Raw genomic sequence first — 18,843 nt, 5'->3', positions numbered from 1 at the left:
AAGAGTTGAGGTTGAGGGTGTAGGGATGAAAATAAACAAGCAAACAAAGAGAAAATGCATGAGAAATGCATTTAGAGACATCAAGGTACCACGTCATGTGCCCTCACAGAGTGCTGTGCTGGATGTTCTTGGTGAGCAAAGATCTACACAGGGCTGGCAGAATAGCCTCAGGACCTACAGGAGATGTAGGTGTCCCTAGGTTGGAGATGGAGGTTAGGTGGGATAGCCTAAGGCATCCCAGCTGGCCTTCAAAATCTGTTTTAGGCAACTGACTCAAGCTCTGTGGAGAAAGTATTTCTTCAAGAACTAAAAACTAAAAGGAACTCCAGCAATAAAATTATATATTCTTATTTTGCTTGCCATCTCATCGGTTTATTTACTACTATATATAAACTATATGTCCAAGCCTTGAAAAAGCTCCTGTCTGCACATGACAACAATCTAGTTCAGATGAAAACAAAACCAAGTGTCTACCAGGCCGGAGTGATGTTCGCAAGCCTAAGAATGGCTTCTCTGGAAATATATAACACAACTTGATCTAGGAAGAGAAAGCTTCCAGGGGACTTGGAATGGTCAGGACATGCTAAGCCAAAAGGCCGATGTGAAAGGAAAAAGATGACCCTGCCTGTGTGAAATTCCCCAAGGGAAAGGAGTGCATCTTGAAACAATCAATGATCATAAAGAAAAATATGAGCACAGGGTGTCTGGGAGGTGCTTTTCAGTTTAAAACAGATAATGGAAATTGCATTTTAGTTGGATACATTTAAATCAAAAAAGTCAGTGAGAAGGAGCTGATAAATTTAACAGAATGTTTTTCACAGCACTCACTTCTTTTGCCCAAAGAAGAGTGAAATGACCAGTCACTTCTTCCACACCCCAAAGTCTTGCATAGGAGAAAGACATGCCTTGAAACCTCAGATCAAGCTATTATGACAGGAACTCAATCTGTGCCAACTAACATCAATGAGGATGGACAGACGGAACATGTCTGGGAGGACAGACCTCCCTCTGATACTCATGTTTCAGCACATCAATGTCATATGATCATTTTCTAAGCCTGTAAAAGTTAGGAAGCCATCCTTGCTTTGCAGACTGCTAACTTTTGAATTTCAGTGCTACAAAAAGCTGCATTTCTAGTATTACTTGCTGCAGGTCTGCTAACTGGCTATACCAGAAGTTCGCAGGAGTGAGTATTGATTAATGGGATGAGGCAGTAATCAATGAAAGCTAAAAGTGGGTGGGCTCAGAAGGAATGACTCTCGAGAACTAATTAATGTGTGGACACGCCATATGGGCTGGCAGCTCATGATGTAGTTCACTACCTGCTGCCACAGTTGGCATTGCACCAAGAAGGATCAGTGCATCTGTCAGTCCCCAGGATCTATAACAGCAAACTGCAGTGCAGAGAGCTTCAAAACAAGTCTTGAACATCAAAACTCTTTGCTAAATCCCTAGAAGAAAAATCCTAGAAACATCTAGTGTACAAATAACTGTCTTAAAAATAAAACAGATTTTTTTCCTAGGCAAAACATAGACTCAGAGCCTTTTTTTTCTGTTCATCCTTTTCAGTTGCAGACTCATCCCTGCTCTCTAAATCTCCTTTAATTATATTAGTTGACATCCAAATCATATGTTTTCTCTTTGGATATGTTAAAAAAAGATCCTTCAGATTTTAAGTTTCAATCTCCACCTTTCCCTCCCGTCTTTCACAAATTATTTTAATTAGATCCAGGTTTTCCAAAGAGGTGTTGTATCAGTTAGGAAAAAATATACTATGAACAAATTACATCCCACTCAACGGCTTGTCATTAGCCTCCAAGTACTTCTCTCTTGAAAAGCAAACTTGCTCAAGTATTTATGGTTATTTAGCCAAAGTGCAAGGAGAGGGATTGCTATTCTGCTTGCTTTTGCCAGCTGAAAGACACACGGCCTAGTTACAAGATGCTGGCAGGAGTTGACACCATCACTCTTAAAAGGGAAGAATTGATTTTTTTAATCTGACAGTGAATCACACAGAAGCAGCAGAGTTAACCAGGACTACCTAGTGCTCTTGTGCCCAGCAGAAACCATTGATTGGGTTGAGTGTATGGCTTTTTTGTGGAGGGGAGTAAGTTAAATCAAAAATCAGTGGTTCTTGAAGATTAAGATTCTAATGCAAGCAAAATGCTTTGTCTTAAACACTATAATCTATATTTCACAAGAGATAATTTGAGTTTCATATACAAACAGCTGTATCACAAAAAGGCAGACAATGCCTAACTCTCCAAATAAAAATAAAAATAAAAATAAATTACCATGTTTGCTCTTCTTCCCCCTCTGCTTTATCCTAAATCGGATGTTCATTCTGATCTTACTTTCTAAAGTATCAGACTCAACATCAATGTATGGATATAAACTTTGCATAGAGATGTAGCTGACATTCACTCTGAGTCAGTGGCGGGGCACAACTTCAAGCTATGTTACTGTCCGAGCTGAATGCAAGAAGTGCTACTAGGAATTTATTCTACAGGACCTGCTTTAGCCTTTTTCGTGGCCTGATACAAATTATCAGTTCCATCTAAATTATTGAAAAATACACTGTCAGCTACAATAGATATTTGATTGAGTTATCAATGAAGAAAAACCAGCTATCTCCTTGGATTAAAGAGAGAAATACTCTGCAATATTTGCTTCAGAGAATGAATCAAAGAAAACACAGCTTTCAGCTGAGATGTTTATGTCTGTCTTCTGCATCAGCAGATTTGATCATAGTGGAACTTTAATGAGGTATTTCTGCAGAGCAGTTGAAGTTGTCTAATTACAGACTTTTCTAGGAGCATCTTTTGTTCCCAGTGGGACCTGGCCTATTTTCAGAGTAGACTGGCTGGAAAGAAAAGATTAGTTTACCTGTCTCTATCACTGAAAGCTAACATGACTGAAGGCAGTTGACAGTGCCCCTTTGTACCTGCTGAGAAAATTCTCTCCAATTAGACTTTAGGTTCAACTCAATGCTTAAAATGTTGCGCACACAATGCTTTTGACTGAAGATCAGCAATAAGGAGACAAGCAGCTGACAGAAGTTTGCAGGCTTACTGAAACTTATAAAATAAATTGCTTTTATTAATCTTAGGTGAGAGAAAGTGCAAGTTTTATCTGAGTAGATTTTGACATTCTTGTCTCTTCACAAATAACAAGGACATCATAAGGTGAATACATCATAATGATGCAGCTTTCTATACACAAGCAAAATGTTGACCACCTTGTAAGCCACTAATTCTGCTGGAAGTATGGAAGCACCATAGTTAGGATGAATAACTAAATAAGACACCCACAAGAGAAGCTCCTCAAGAAAGTGTTGAGCATGGATTCAGGTAGATGAAATCCGAGTTGTGTGGAAGAGATCAGATGGTTTAAAAGAGTATTCAATGTGGCCATCAACCTGAAAAGGGAGCCATTAACAGTTCACAGGAGGGAAAGGTAGACCAAGAAATGTATTCATGTAAAATTTCAATGAATACTGAGTATTTGTTGCACAATGTCCTTTCTTCCACCTGAATACTGGCCTTAGTCTGTCAAGTCTAGGAACCTTTTTTGGGAAGAAGTAAAAAAGAGGTCTTATTGCTTTGTTTGCTCTAAGGACTAGATATTTTTATCCAGGAGTGACCCCATCACTTACCTTATTTCCGAGGAAAGTAGTTGCAACTAGGTTCCATAAAGTACTCTATACTCAGCACGGCTGATCACGTTCTTCTGGGAACAAGGGGCAAAAATCCCAGACTATGACTACAGGTCACAGCATTCTATTGAGCAAAGATTCTAGCTTAGAATAAGCTAGTTAAGATAAGGAAAGCATCACACCAGCATTAACTAAAATAAATAAATAAATACATAAAACTATCCAGACAAATCAAGTCTGCTTCTTAGGAAGTGTCATTAACCATATATATAACCATATAACTCGGGGTAGAGTAGAGTTCAGTGGCTGGACCTCTTCAAGCATCCAGATGTGCTCACTTGTTGTTTGGTCATTTCTGTGTGCCTCCACCTACTATATGGAGACCTTCCAAAGGACAAGAGCTCTGCTAGGGCTGTTCTGGACACTCACAGAAGTAGAATTATGGGTTTCTGGAGAACATTACAACCAGACAGACTTGACAGCAGCTGGGTGAGATACACTGGATATCATAGCTACAATTCTGCTTAAATCATGCTTTTATTGTTGATGTGCTGTGTAGGATTTAGCATGGGTTCTTGATATACTAAGTCCACATCTGATCTGGCTAAATGTCATCACCTTGGTAGAGATGGGCAAAAGAAGCTGCAATATTTTTGCTGCAAAGTAGGAGAAAAAATGTTTGTCAGCATATTTTTTTAAAAAACAGAATCTGCAGCTACTATGAATTAATACTGAATTAAATTAAAATTTACTGTTCTCTACTAAGAGGAATTGTTATTACAGTAACAGCTGAACTACTGTTCATAGGTTTTAAATGTCCAACACTTTGCAATCAAATCTGGTGTTTAAAATCTACAAGCATGATATTGCAGTTTTTGTGTTTTCCCGTGAGAAGGTAGGAGATGGATGAGGAGGTACGGATTCAAGTCTCCATGGACGTATGTCCACTGAAGAATGAGCAGAGCAGCTCAGCAGAAGGAACCATCCAGAGACTAAGTATGGAAATTGTCAGACCTGTTCGCCATCTATTTCTGAAGCTCTATGGGAATATCTGGTGACAGCCATTTAGCCTGACACATCACTCTCCATCTTTTCCTGCCAGTACAGGCAGTCAAATCACAGTGGAAAGTTTATAAATGTAGGAGTTAAAAATACCTCTAGCTTAAGGGTTTGATCAGTGCAAGACTGAGATGTGTGCTTTATCTGAGTGTTGAGATGCAATACCTGTACCACACCAAAGCAATACAAGTTCTAGCTGTTTCACCTACTAGGGCATCCTTCCATAATGTACTTTCACCCTTCACATATTCCATGTTTGCCAACTACTTAGGCTTTTCCAAACTTACCTAGAAGTCAGTTACAGGCTATAGAATGTCTTCTGCACCACAAAGATTAATTAGAAAAAGTGGTGTCCAGAGGAATATATGCATGCTTATTTTGTATTATATTTCTCTCTAAAATAATTCAGTTTTTTTGTTGTTGTCGTTCTTTTTTTTTTTTTTTAAGGATATGGAAACCAGCCTAACATACTTGCAAGTCTCCTGTCCTATGGCATTCATCTCCAGACTGCTTCCACATATTTTATGTGGAATTATATTTTATGAAAGTTATAATCACATTTTTATTCAAGTGCCTATTTTTCTGATGTTCCTACCTTCAAAAAGTAAAATAGATGCCCCTGGAAGTGTTCAAGACCAGATTGGATGGGTCTCTGAGCAACATGATCTACTGGGAGGTGTCCCTGCCCATGGCAGGAACAGTAGAACTAAGTGGTCTTCAAGGTCCTTTCCAACCCAAACCATTCCATGATTCTGTGATTCTGCCCATCCTATGTCAAAAGGAACTGTAGAAGATGAGTTATTAATATTGAGTCTAGCTCCTAGAAACCTGAACTGTTGCTTATATATATATCCTACCTTCCATATACTGCAACACTAAATTGTGTTTACCCATTGGCTGAGGAGAGATATGGGCTGGAGAACTTGGAGTAAAATTTTCTTTTTGTCCTAGATCATGTTCCAGCCTTCTTCTTCTCAAGCTAACCATTGGCAAGGTGGATTAACACATTACTGAAAGCTTTTTGGCAAAAGTATGTTTTCTTGATTTCTGCAGTGTTACCAACCTGCACCTCCAAGGGAAAAAGAATGGAAAGCTTGAAAGAAATTAATAAAGAAGATATCTTTCAGGTGACATGGCTACAAGATTCTTATCGAATACTATAGCTGTAGCAAAGTGCCAAAGGCACTCTATTCAGAATTACAGGACAGTCTGCTGTGAAGGCTTGCAGAAAGATATGTCCTTCAGTTACTTAAAGGATAGTATCTTCAAACCACTACATTCCTGAAACATAAAAAGAAAGATGGAGTTTTGGGCCATGGTCCAACAGGTTTCAAAGCCTTTATTGCCTTCTACTCTTCTAAGGAAGGGTGAGTTCAGACTGTGGATATCTAAATCTGAGCACTAGATATAGGTATCAGAGTGTCTACATACCTTCTCTAATCCATGTTAATTCTGGCTAGAGAGCCCAATGAAATATTCAGTTCTCCATCAGGTGAGCCTACGTTTGATCAGTTAAATAACTCACCTGCTGTCCCAGGCAGCATTGGTGCATCACACACAGCTGTGTCAGTAACATCATTGTATCCTCAGAATACCCCAGTTCTCCCTTCCCCTTTAATAGTTTTGGGTCAAAGAAACTTATTTAACTCTGTGGGATTATTTCCCATTAAACCACTTTACACTGATTTGTACAATCTGCTTATTCTAATAAGTGTAATTTATCCAAAACTGCTGATTGGTGTAATGGTAAAAAGCCATGGAATTCCTAGTATTGTCATAGATTGCACAACAATGGTAATAAACCCTAAGCACCAATTACTACCCCACCTAAATAAATAAATAAATAAATAAATAAATAAATAAATAAGAACAGAATATTATTTTAATGATAATGAAGAAATCAGTTTGGAATCAACTACCATGTTTCAATCAGTCTGCAAAACAATATAGCATTAAATAATGAATACATTATTTCGGATTGACTGAATGAAGGTTGATATCTGCTCAATTATTAGATTGACAGGCATGTTTTCATAAATAGCAGCATGAATTTGCAAAGGGCCCTAGCTTGTGTGGAAAGAATAGTAATATCCTATTTTGTAGCCAGAAGTTGTGTAGATAAGGAAAGAAATTCCTTCTATACTGGCTTTCAATTTTACACTGAGGAGACCTAGAAACATCCATCTCTTCTTGACAAGTGATAGTAGACTGAACAGGAAACAAAAAAAAAATCAAAAATCTGTAAGCACATTTTCATCGCACTGAAAGTCACAAAACTCCCTCTGCTAGACTTGAACCATAGCTAAAAGCAATAGTCTTCATTTGAAAATGCTCACTCCCCACCAAAACTTTTCACTGTAGAAAGCAATAGTTGAATGTCCCAGGCACTTACTTTCAACTCCTATGGAGATCTCAGATAACCAGGAACAACATATGCACTGATTTCACAGGAAATATTCTAATTGTTCCCAGAAGAGTAGGAAGATGATGTCACTGACTTATGAACTATTATCTTTACATTGAACAGGAGTACATTTATACTTAGATAAAATAAGGGCTGCATGGCAGATTACCAAATTGTATCTCCTGCCGTGTCCTGTGCACATTCTCATCCAGTTCTCCCCATCACCAACACCTCCTCCAACATTCATTAGATCTTGTAGCATGTTTGTCACTTGTCTGTTCACTCAATCCCAGCAGGAGAAATATTTGCAGTTGAGTGTCTTCTATAATAATCCAGTTGGTATTTAGAGTCAGCAGACCAGTTTTTGCCTTTGCTGCAGAGAGTTCAGTTGTGTGCGGGTGGAATTCGTTTTATCCAAATATAGTCCACAGAAAGAAATAAGCACTGCTGGCTAAAATTTGTCTACACTATTTTAGGCATTGACCTCAGAATTAGAAGATTTCTGCTATCAAGCACCTATTTCTCTTTGCTGACAGTACAGTGAGCCTGTGGTGATTCACTCAGTTGTAGAGTCTACATCTGGTCTGATGAATCCTGACTGGAGTCTCTTGAAGATAAGGGCAAGACCTTGAACTGGAGGCAACCTTTTATCAAAAGCTAACATAAAAAGCAAGTGTGCATAGCAGCCCTCACTGCTGAGGAGGTAAACTACATTGGAAGTGAGGTTCTTGCCTGCTATTTGTGGATTTTAAGACATACACAATACAAAATGCTCCATGATTTGGTAATATCTGAGTTTATTCCTGTTACACTTCATCTTGTTCTGATGTATATTACTGTCCAAGTTGGTGTTACACATCAATATGTGGAAATCTTGATGTTTCAGTTATTAAAAAGGACTTGTTTAAATTTGGTAGCTTCTGATAAATACAAAATTCATTAATTTAAAATGCAACAGCTATTCCTCAATGACAGCTTATGCAGACAAGAGGTAGATGGCAGAGCTTTGAACTTCAGCAATGTGGTAGACTGACACCTTACCTGCCTGATATATATATCTGATTGGAACATCTTTCAAAATCTCACTTGTAATGACCTAAATATATATTCCTATAAGAATCTTTTTTTTTGGCTGTTGGAGAACAAACAACTACACATTTCAGAATATTTATCAAACTGTTATTTTAAAATGTATTAGTGCACAAATCCCAATGTAGCGCTGTTTTTTAAATTAAAAAAAAAAAAGACATCCATGACAAGAATGTTTTTCATATCTGCCATTTTTTTTCCAAATGCTTTTGTGTACTCCAGTTGTAGTCCAGTGAATCAGATATCACACTTCCTCTACAACAAAACTAGAGTCCAAGAAATGACATAAGGGGAAAGTTACCTGCAATGTTTTCAGCATCCATCAAGGCTGTCACTAGTGCCAGCAATCAGAGTTCAATGTAGACAGGACATTCAAAAGTAAGTTTCTTCCACAGATAATTAAAAGTCTATCTCATCAACCCAACAACAGATCTGAAACCCAGGAAAAATCTTGACAGCAAAAAATCTTTAGGACTAATCCCCAAATCCAAACAATAATAAAAAGTGTAGCACTTCTAAGAGGATAAAAAAATGCATGAGCTCTCTATACTTTGTTGAATAGGGATGAGTATATTCCCTGAATGAGAGGATACACAATCTGTATCTAACTACTTGGACATGCAAAAATGGGAAGAAGCAGCCATGGAATATAGAGTAAAACCATAATCTTTTATTTGTTTAAATCCATATAGTGTTTTGTACATGTATTTAGCAGGCGAAGTGCCATCATTGCATCTCCAGGGTGCTTGTAAGCCACCCACTCATTTTCTTGCTCTGTCGTGTGTTTCTCTAGTGGAAGACTTCCCTGTTGTTTTTTGACATACATAATCATTTTTAAATGACTTTTTCTGTGATTTTGCTTCCCTTTATTCCATGCTTTGCTGGCAGTCCCCATGTTCCTATTTACTTTATGTTTCGGGAAAAGAGAGAGAAGCGAGAAAGGAGAAGAGAGGAGAAAGAAAAAGGAAGAAGAAAGAACAAGGAAGAAAGAAGAAACATAGGAAAAAGGAAAAGGAAAAAATAAAAAGGAAAAATAGGAAGGGGAAGGGGAAGGGGAAGGGGAAGGGGAAGGGGAAGGGGAAGGGGAAGGGGAAGGGGAAGGGGAAGGGGAAGGGGAAGGGGAAGGGGAAGGGGAAGGGGAAGGGGAAGGAGAAGGGGAAGGGGAAGGGGAAGGGGAAGAGGAAAAGGGGAAAGGGGAAAGGGGAAAGGGGAAAGGAGAAAGGAGAAAGGGGAAAGGGATTAAAAAAAAAAGATGATTAAGATCTGAATCTAGCTGTATTTTTCTCTGTTACATGAAAAAAAAAAAAAGAAGAAGATTCTATACACGACTAGATGGCATTCTAAGGCATAGAGTTGGATACCGATGTCTCAATATTTTCCCTTAGAAAATTGAATTCAGTGAATTCAGCACAACGTAATATTGCATTTTCAGTCACTTTCAGTCATCCTTCTTACTTTCTCTTAGCTGTAAAGAGAAAATGCTTCTGTTCAGCTGAGTCTAAATACAAGACAAATGTATCTATTTCATTTGCTTTACAGATGAATAGGTAAATTACTCTGAATGCCTATGTCCTAATTCAGATTCTTTTTTAATAGTACTTGCCAAGAAGCAATATATTTTAAAGAAGCTTTTACCTACAAGCTAAGCCTCACTTGACAAAAGCAGAAAACAACTATGAACATTCTTCAGGAGCTAAGTTGCAAGTCTCCAGCTGTCAGAAACTGAACTATCTGTGAACACCAGTTGAGCCTCAGTAACCTCGCACTGCACAATGCTGCAGAGCAGAGCACTCAGCCAGCCATCTCCAGCACCAGCGGCCACAACCCTGTCAGCAAAGCATTCTTCCAGGGCAACTGTCCTGTCAAAAAACAGTATTAATTAGTATGAAGTAATGTGCAATGTTAGTATGATGCAGCACGATGCAATTGTAACACAACTTTACTGCTTCCAGGACTCTATTATCTTTGTAAGCTGGTTTACTTCAAATACATTTGGATATCGGATTGATTAACACATACATATTCTTTGGGGTTTAAAAACCACAACCAGATAAACAGCAGGTGCACAAACAAATCCAACTCTGAGACTTTTGCCACTTGTTTGTGGTACTTGGTTCTGCTTCCCTGCCAACAGCAGAGTTAGCTAGCTCCTCTCTTCTGGGTGTGCATTTCAGCTGCTATCAGGTAAGAGCTGTGTCATTCCCACAGGACACCCAGAGCAATTCAGTTTGCATGCCAGCCTTCTTCTTTCCTGGGCAAAATCAATGCAAGCAATAATATGTTTCATTAATAAAGGTAATGCCCAGAGACCTCATTCAAGATCAAATCATTAGAAATTATATTGATTTCTTTCTGGAAGAGATCAAACATGAAGAAGAGCTTCCAAATCCTGCTCTGTAACATGTTTTTCTGCCATATTCAAGGGGCTAATACAAATAAAATTTTTTACTGTACTGTCTGTGTCAAAAGGTGACAGGCTTGTCCAATGAAAGACAGGAGCAGGACTCATAGCACAGTGCAATAATTTCAAGTTCAAGTTGGCCCTGTGAGCAGGGATTGCACTAGATGACCTCCAGAGGTTATTTGTAACCTGGATTATTCCATGTTTCTATAAACTGTACTTCCTGGATTAATCTGACCAAGTGAAACTCACTCTGATATGTATGGGAAGCTGAGTGATCATCTAAGGCAGTTCATAAGTATTTATTTGAGAGTTATAGCTGATATGAAAACAGAAATGTTGGAAAGAGTATGTGGCATATCCTTTTTTCTTTAAAAAGAGTTGGAGTGGAAAGGCAGTAGTGTCATAACTGTAGCCAGGCTTGGTTTCTTAAGTAAGTGCTTCCTGTAAAGGTAAAAAGTCCCTGACTCTGCTGGACAGCATTGAGGCAAAAAAGAGGTATTTTGCCATCTAACAGTAACTTTTGAAGTAGCTTGAATACCCTATTGGGTTACTTATACCATGTTTACGAAATGCCTGCCCTAGCTGAAATCGTTGTAAACTATATACAATTACTCGAAAAATCTCATGTCAAAAATTATCACTATCAAGCTGGGAGAAAGTCCTGTGGCTTTCTGAAAAAAAATAAAATAAAATAATAATGATAATAAATAAATAAATAAATAAAATCCAGCTTGCTTCTGGCATTTCTCTGATTTCTATTACTGACTCATACAAGAGTGGGGAGTGTTCTTTACGAAATTTGTATACGATCTGAAGTTTAATGTGAGTTGCAAGCTCTCTGTAGAATTAAAAAGAAAGAAATACCTGCATAAACTGGAGTAGCAGTCTGAAATAAATAGGATACAACTCAACAAGGACAGGTGAAAAGGCAGGAATAATAAGCTACACAAGTGGAAGATGGGGAAACACTGGATTAATATAGGTTTTGGAGAAAAAGACCAAGCCTACAAATTGACTGAATATGCAGTGTCACACAGATGCAAGGTATCTATCTATCTCCTTCTGGCATGGAGGAGCAGGTGGATTTTATATAAGATGTGAAGTAATCCTCACCTTCCTTCCAACTATGGCAAGGCCTCAGTGGGGATCCTGCCTGTAGTCTGGTATACCACAATTATAGAAAGATGGGAGCAATCGTCATGTCAACAAGAGAGCAGCAAGGATAATCAGAGTCCAAGGAAACGTCATGTTGGGAGCAGTTGAAAGAAATGCAGTTGAATTTAAAGAAGACTGAGAGGAAATGTAACAATCTCAGGATACATAAAAGGCTGCTGCAATTACTTTGAGAGCATTTCCTTGTGAAGGATGTGTATTCCAGGATTCTATAGGACTGTGCTTCTGGTAAGCAAAGCAAGTATTCACCTAATATATGCCTAAATTTAGGCCCCAGGCGGATCTATTCTCCCCAACATAAATGTCTAACCTGTCAGTACAGCATCGTTCCTCATTATGGTCCATATCAGAAGGTGACCTACAGGCTGTTGCAAAATGCCATCCTACATATTCACAGGTGCAAGCAAGTAAGAAAACAGGCTGGTGGAAAGCAAAAGTTTTCAACGAATGTGGAGTGCTACATGTGAAAAACATCTTTGCCCTATAGTGTAGCCCACAGATTGTAACTAGAAGGGGTCTTATCTTCTTTAAACTTTTGAAGGCTGATTATGTGACTATGTGGTTGTCTTTGCAGGTCTCCAATCCATTTCAGTTATGTATTTATTAAACTATATCCAATGAAAACTGAGAAGGAAAAGGAGGAAAAAGAGATACATCATGAGAATTCACCTAACATATGATTTCCCAGTCTTTTTCTGGTAGAGAAGCTCCAGAATGAATGCTTTCCCTCAACCTACATCTGGTCATCTGCACAGCCCTCTCAACTCCATTAGCTTTAACAGGCTTTCAAACAGCTAGTTCATGGAGAGATGTCCACTCCACACGCCAGTGATGTGGCTCAATGCTTGAATCCTACTGCAAGTGATTTTACTTTCTGCAAGAACATTCACCTATCCATCTGTTCTTGGCCTTTTCTTGTTCTTACCTTACTGTTTTTTTTTTTTTTTTTTTTTTTCTCCTGCACCTTTGGCTTCTCTTCTCCTTTTGTGAAGACAAGCTTTCACATGAGTAGCTAAAAAAACTCCTTGCTCCTTGCTTGTGCGGTGTGATTCCCTGGAGTAGGGAGTAGATACCCTCACTAAATTCCAGAAAGGAACTAAATTTCTTTGAAAAGGTCTTAAATAAATGAACACAATTGAAAATAGACTTCCTTTGCTGAAGGACTTGTTTATGTGTATTTTTAATGGCACATTTTCCAGCACTGGAAATGAAGGACAGCATGCCTGACAGCTGCATCCCTGTCCCTTTCCACTGCCATGGAGAGGGAACATCTTGTAACAATTACATAGTAGAGTCCTGTCCCCATCCTGAGTTGTCTGCACTCTGCTAAGACAAGTCCTGCCTTGACATTCAATTCATTTTTGCAACTGAGTAGCATTTGTTTGCACTTCCTCTCGCCTAAGTATTAGAAAGAATAGCTTTGCCTCCCCCTCCTTTGTAAAGAAACCACTTGTGGTTTTGTAGATGCTCTAAGCTTCTGGGGAAGAGAATAACATATCTCATCAAAACAAAGAACAACCTGGTCACTGACTGAGGCATTTAAATTCCATGTGTTGTGAGAGGGAACAAAGCATAAGAAGAAAAGAAAGCGCTCTTGCATTCAGCGTGCATTTTTCTGCAAACACTCCTCATAACCCTGGGCTTGAAAGGCAGCCGAGTAGCAGCGCTGTTTGCAGCTGAGAAGCAGCAGTGTTTATTTCCACAGGCAAAAGCTCATGCTGTAGCTGAGGTCGCTTTTTAACTTTTGCTAAAGCATTGTCAGGAGGTGTGAAGACATTAATGGAAGGATCAAACAATGTGCAGAATGGTAAATATTGGTGTTCCGGCTGATAAACAGACAAACTGAAAAGGCCTAACTACATCTTTGCATTTCTTGGAAAGTGAACCCAAGAGCTGAACCCACTCAGAGAGACATTCCCCTGAAATGTCTGTATGCAGGCAGTTTGTTTCCTTACCAGCTCATTACTAATCATAATGAAAGCTGATTATATTGCAGGCTGTAAGGGATACACTGACACAAAACTACAGACATATACAAAGTTCAGTATTTTTCATCTGTTTATTAGATCACTTCCCACAAAACCCACGTGCAAAAAGGCTCTTGTCTGGAAAACTTTCAGACTAAAGTTGGAGTCTGTCCATGCAGAGGCCCGATACAAGAAAGCACACACACATAAAAAAAAATATCTTGTAGAATGACCTTAAAGAACCTTGCATCTGTACCCAGAAAATCCATGGAAAAATATTGTTACAACTATCTGAGGGGAAAGGACTAGCATATTTGATAATAACATTGTGGAAGGAGGGAAGGTTCTGAAAGGACGGTTAGCAATCATTGACTGGTCTCTTTCTTTCCCTATAGGAATGTGCCAATTCAGTAATTTGCATATTTATCAGGGACACGTGGGTTTAATTTAACCTTTCAAGGGAAATTTGTCTGCCCTTCCACCTCCCTGCCCATGCTGCCCATAGTAGTGCTTAGAAATGTATTTCATAGGGCTGACAGACTCCTTGCTGTGCAGCCATATGCCTAACTAGCCTAGAAGTCTGAGCTTGGCTGGTGTTTGCTGAAATTTCAGTTTCCATAAGTTTGCCTTGTTTTTGAGCTCAGGATCACTGAGGGACCCTCCTCATTTTGCTTCCAAAGTTGGAGAATGTGCTTGAAACGTGAAGAGCTCCAGTCTTCCCCATGTTATAGACCTTCAAAAATGAATATTCTGGTGCAGACCAAAACCGTATTTTTTAACAGCAGCAGAATAGCCAAGTAGGGGATTCTAGGTTGAGACTTGTCCACCTTCTCAGAGCTGTTACAAATCAACAGGCAGCTGTGGACAAGTACTTACCAGAACAGTATGCTTCACGAGGTAGCAGAATCTCTCCACGGGAGATTTTTTTAAGAACAAGGCAGACCAGCACTTGTCAGTTATATCCTGGGTAGATCTGAGCTTGCTGCAAGGCAGGCCATGGACTGCCTGACCCCTGCAAGCTTTTCTGAGCCCATTTTGCTTTTATTCCAGGTCACTGGATAATGCAGCATCTTGTTCTGTTTCAGACTTCTGGACCATAGTTTACATCCTCTACATTTGAAGCTCTTGAGATCCAAGCGGTTTTTAAATGCATTGCCAAAGGAAACCTTCAGGAAAGGGTTGACAGGTTGAGTGAAGAGTTTACAGAGGAAAAGCTCTACAACTCTTCAGCAAATTCTTGCATTAGCAGTGGGCACACCCCTTGTTCTCTACAGCAGTGAAAGAAATCTACTCTGCACACCAGGAAACTACAAATAAGAAAAATGCAAGCAATTTAAATGGGAAGGTGAGGATGAGAAGGAAGATGGGCTGCAGGGTCAGCTGTCTCAAAAAGTGTATAAACACATGCCCTACCAGCTATTAATAAGAGTAGGTCTGAGGAGGCTAAAGTATTTATATCTTTCACCCCAAGATATTCATGAGAAACACATTTTGGTGCTGTGTACTTTTTCAATTTCATACCGTTTAAACAAACATATGCATTCTTTTGAGGGTGTAGCCTGCAGCTTGCTTACGCTGAAGTCAGTAGTCTCAGAACTGATCAAACTGGGAAGATGTCAGAGATACTTCCTACATGACTAACACAGCCCCTAGAACAGCTGCCCATAGTCAGCATCATTTTAGCCCCCTTTTTCAGGAATCCTTCAAATGTGAGTAGATAACAGGACACAGCCTGGACAAAGTCATCTAGCAGCCCATGATCTGCCACCTTTCATATCTGCCGCCTCTTTCATGCACTAACTGGAAGTGGTCAGAAGTAAGAGACCTCAACCCAAGCCAGATGGGCATTTAGGTAATGTGTGAATGTGTGAGTTCCTATGTTTGTGTCTGCCTGGGAAATACTTATAGTTTTGTCATGGAAAAGGCCCAGTAAACACAGTGGAGAAGTAGGAACCTCATCAGCAAGGAGCTTAAATATTTAGTTGAAATGGGACCGTTCCCTTTTCTTTATTGTAAGAAAGCTCCTCATTCAGTGCTAGAAGTAGTTTATTCTTTGCTGATATAAATAGCAACCCCTACTTCCTACCTCATCTAATTTTTACCAGTATGACAATTTTTCAGTCTTAGGGCCCAATTCTGACTACCTGCCTACTGACGTTACATGAATGCATAACATCAGCTCTAATATAATAGCTCTCTATTCATTGAGGCACAAGCAAGATAAGAATCTGGCCCTCAAAGCATGATTTAAACTTGACCTGGATGATTCATGCCTTTCAGATCTCGGAATGAGATTACTGCAAAGTGCTTTATAGTGGGCTGCCAAAAGGGCTAATCCATTCCCTGAAGCTAATGCACAATACAGGGACTTGATTGTTATCAGAGGTGGGCAGAGTGGGACCTGCCTACTCACTACTTGTCTGTCAGCATTTGCTGCTTTTTGGTGCCTAGAAAAGGTCTACAGTTCTGCTTTTAGCTTTTAAAGCTAATAACGGACTGGAAATTGTTGTTGCCAAGGACATCTGTAAATGTGCCTTAGGGACTTATAAATACTTCATAATATTGAATCGTTCCTGCTTGTGCTAGCCACAAGAATCCCATCAGACCTGTGAGTGTAATTTCCAGTGACTCCTGTCAAATTGAACATGAAAACAAAATGGTGGACACTGCCGTGCATTTCACTTGGACCACCTCTACGAATAGCCTGCTATTAATAGACAGGTAATGAGCTGCCTTTCAGACTAGAAGCCCTCCAGTCTTTCATGATCAGATTTTAATTAATTTGAACTTGGATCTTCCTGTGTGAATTTTCTTCCTTCACCACAAAATTTAAGCCATTTCTATCATATTAAATGTCTTCTCACATTTCAGATTTTCTCTTATAAATGAAGATAAAAACACAAGTTCGTCTTCCTAACTTTGCATTGCACTTGCATGACTCCAGGCAGGTTTTTCAATAAACTCTGCAAAAGCAACCAATGCAGCAGAAGTGTATTTCTGTCCATGGTGTTATTTATTCAGAAATCCTTTCCTGCAAGCCTGGAAGCGCAGCAGTCAGACCCTCCACCCCTCTGTAATGGCAGAAGGCTGACTGCAGCTGCAGAAGCACTGGGAAACACTGGAAAAGAATAAAATAAAATAAAATAAATAAAATAAAATAAAATAAAATAAAATAAAATAAAATAAAATAAAATAAAATAAAATAAAATGCTGCAATACAAAAGACTGGTGATGTGCTAGACACAGGAGTATGGTAGGTGGGTAGAGATTTTGCAGACTTATTCTAGCGCAGAGAATTTCCCTCACAGTGCACAGGATGACTTTCTGGGAAGCTTAAATTAGTATGCACTTTGTCAGCCCATATTCTTTTTTTAATAGGGACAGCTGGATCCCAAGACAATCCCATCATCAATCAACACTATCAGCTGTGGGTATGATATTTATGCAGCTGATTCTTCCCTGCAGTTGTAGAGTTTATAACTTTGGAATTACAAGCCTAGTTTAAGGCATCTGAATTTGACATGTTTGACAGAAAAAGATTGGTGAGATTTGCTATCATTAGCAGGATCTAGGGAGAATAAATGAGTGCCAACTCTAGGACATATCTTCACTTCTATTGCATTCAAGTGAAGCGATCAACTGACACCCCATAAGCAGTGGTCTGATCCTTAAGCAGACCAGCAGTTTGCTTACAAAGGCAGGCGACTGCAATTGTTAACGGTTACATTATCCCTTGATGGAAAAATCTTAGCAATGAAGCGTAAGTGTAATATATTTCCATGATTCAAAGGCAGTAAAAAATCAATTTTTATCTCAATTTCATATATGTCTGAATTTAAGGAATTAAGACTATGCTGTCATATCAGCAATAAAGCTAAACATACAAATCTATCTTTCTTCCACATCCATTGTTGGTTTTCTAACTTCAGTGTTTAATTTGCTTCATTTTATTTGTTAAGTACAAATCCTAAATTATTTTGATTATAATCTCCACTTCTAAGTCATTTTTAATCATGGATTACTTTGTTCCTTGTGAAATAAAGCTATTGTGGCAAAAACTGTAGAAGCCTGTATGTGAAGCCACATCATTTACTTCCTTATAAAGAGCCATGGCTTATTTATGTTTATATTCTCTTCAAAAACCATTTAAAATATGCACTTCGTTTATTTATTTACTTAATTTATGACATTAGGGGTTGGATCATGTTACAGTCTTAAAAGAAAGTCGCAACAGCAATTTGTCATTGCTCTCTATTTGGCATCAATGAGGCCAGCTCTAGAACTCCAAGTCTAGCGTTGGGCTCCTAGTACAAGAGTCCCAGGCTCTTCCCAGAAATGCACAACATCACTTTATTCATCAATGTCCTCCTCCCTTCTGCTCCTATCCCTTGCTCTATATTTGCCCTTGGAAACTGTACCTTAGATGTTTTGCGAAATTGTGCCAGTGTCAATGTCTGCAAAGCAATGAAAGCACAGGTCCCCAGAGATCTTCCTAGGAATCAAGAGACAAAGAAAAACACAACCTAGAGGAAATGTCAAAATACAGGGTTGAGAAAAGATCCACTGCATCTCAGACCAACATGTTTGTTTTCTATAGATGTTCTCATTGACCCTTCTCCAAAAGAGTTTCAGGAATTCACTGCATAATAACTGTCTCCAAGGCCTATGTGGCACTTAGGGGTTTTAAAATATTTTGTCTCTTATACAAGTAGTTTATAGTTTCTCTGTCTACATGCTTGAAATATTTCCCTGCAGAAGCACAAACTCTCACAGAAGGGGAGGACATGAGGCACTCTTGCATAAGCCCATCAACATGGATGGATTTTTTTCCTTTCCGTTACCTTTCACACAAGGATTTGTGAAAGGAATTCAAAAATACCTGAGTGTAGGAAAAACACTGACTTGAAACAAAGTCAGAGCCTAACTTTAGCTAGGCTAATAGAAACAGCACTTCTCATTTCTTCCTTAAGATTGACTAACAAGAACTTTATAAGCAAGCTACCAGCCCTTGAAAACTTTCATGGCCTCTTCTGATGAAGCCCACAGCAATGAGCTGAGCTGAGCTGTGCTCTGCCCTTCAGTTTAAACACAC

Source organism: Anser brachyrhynchus, assembly GCF_964034855.1.
Source record: "Anser brachyrhynchus genome assembly, chromosome: 4".
NCBI classification, from domain to species: Eukaryota; Metazoa; Chordata; class Aves; order Anseriformes; family Anatidae; genus Anser; species Anser brachyrhynchus.
This window is presented reverse-complemented; position numbering follows the sequence as displayed.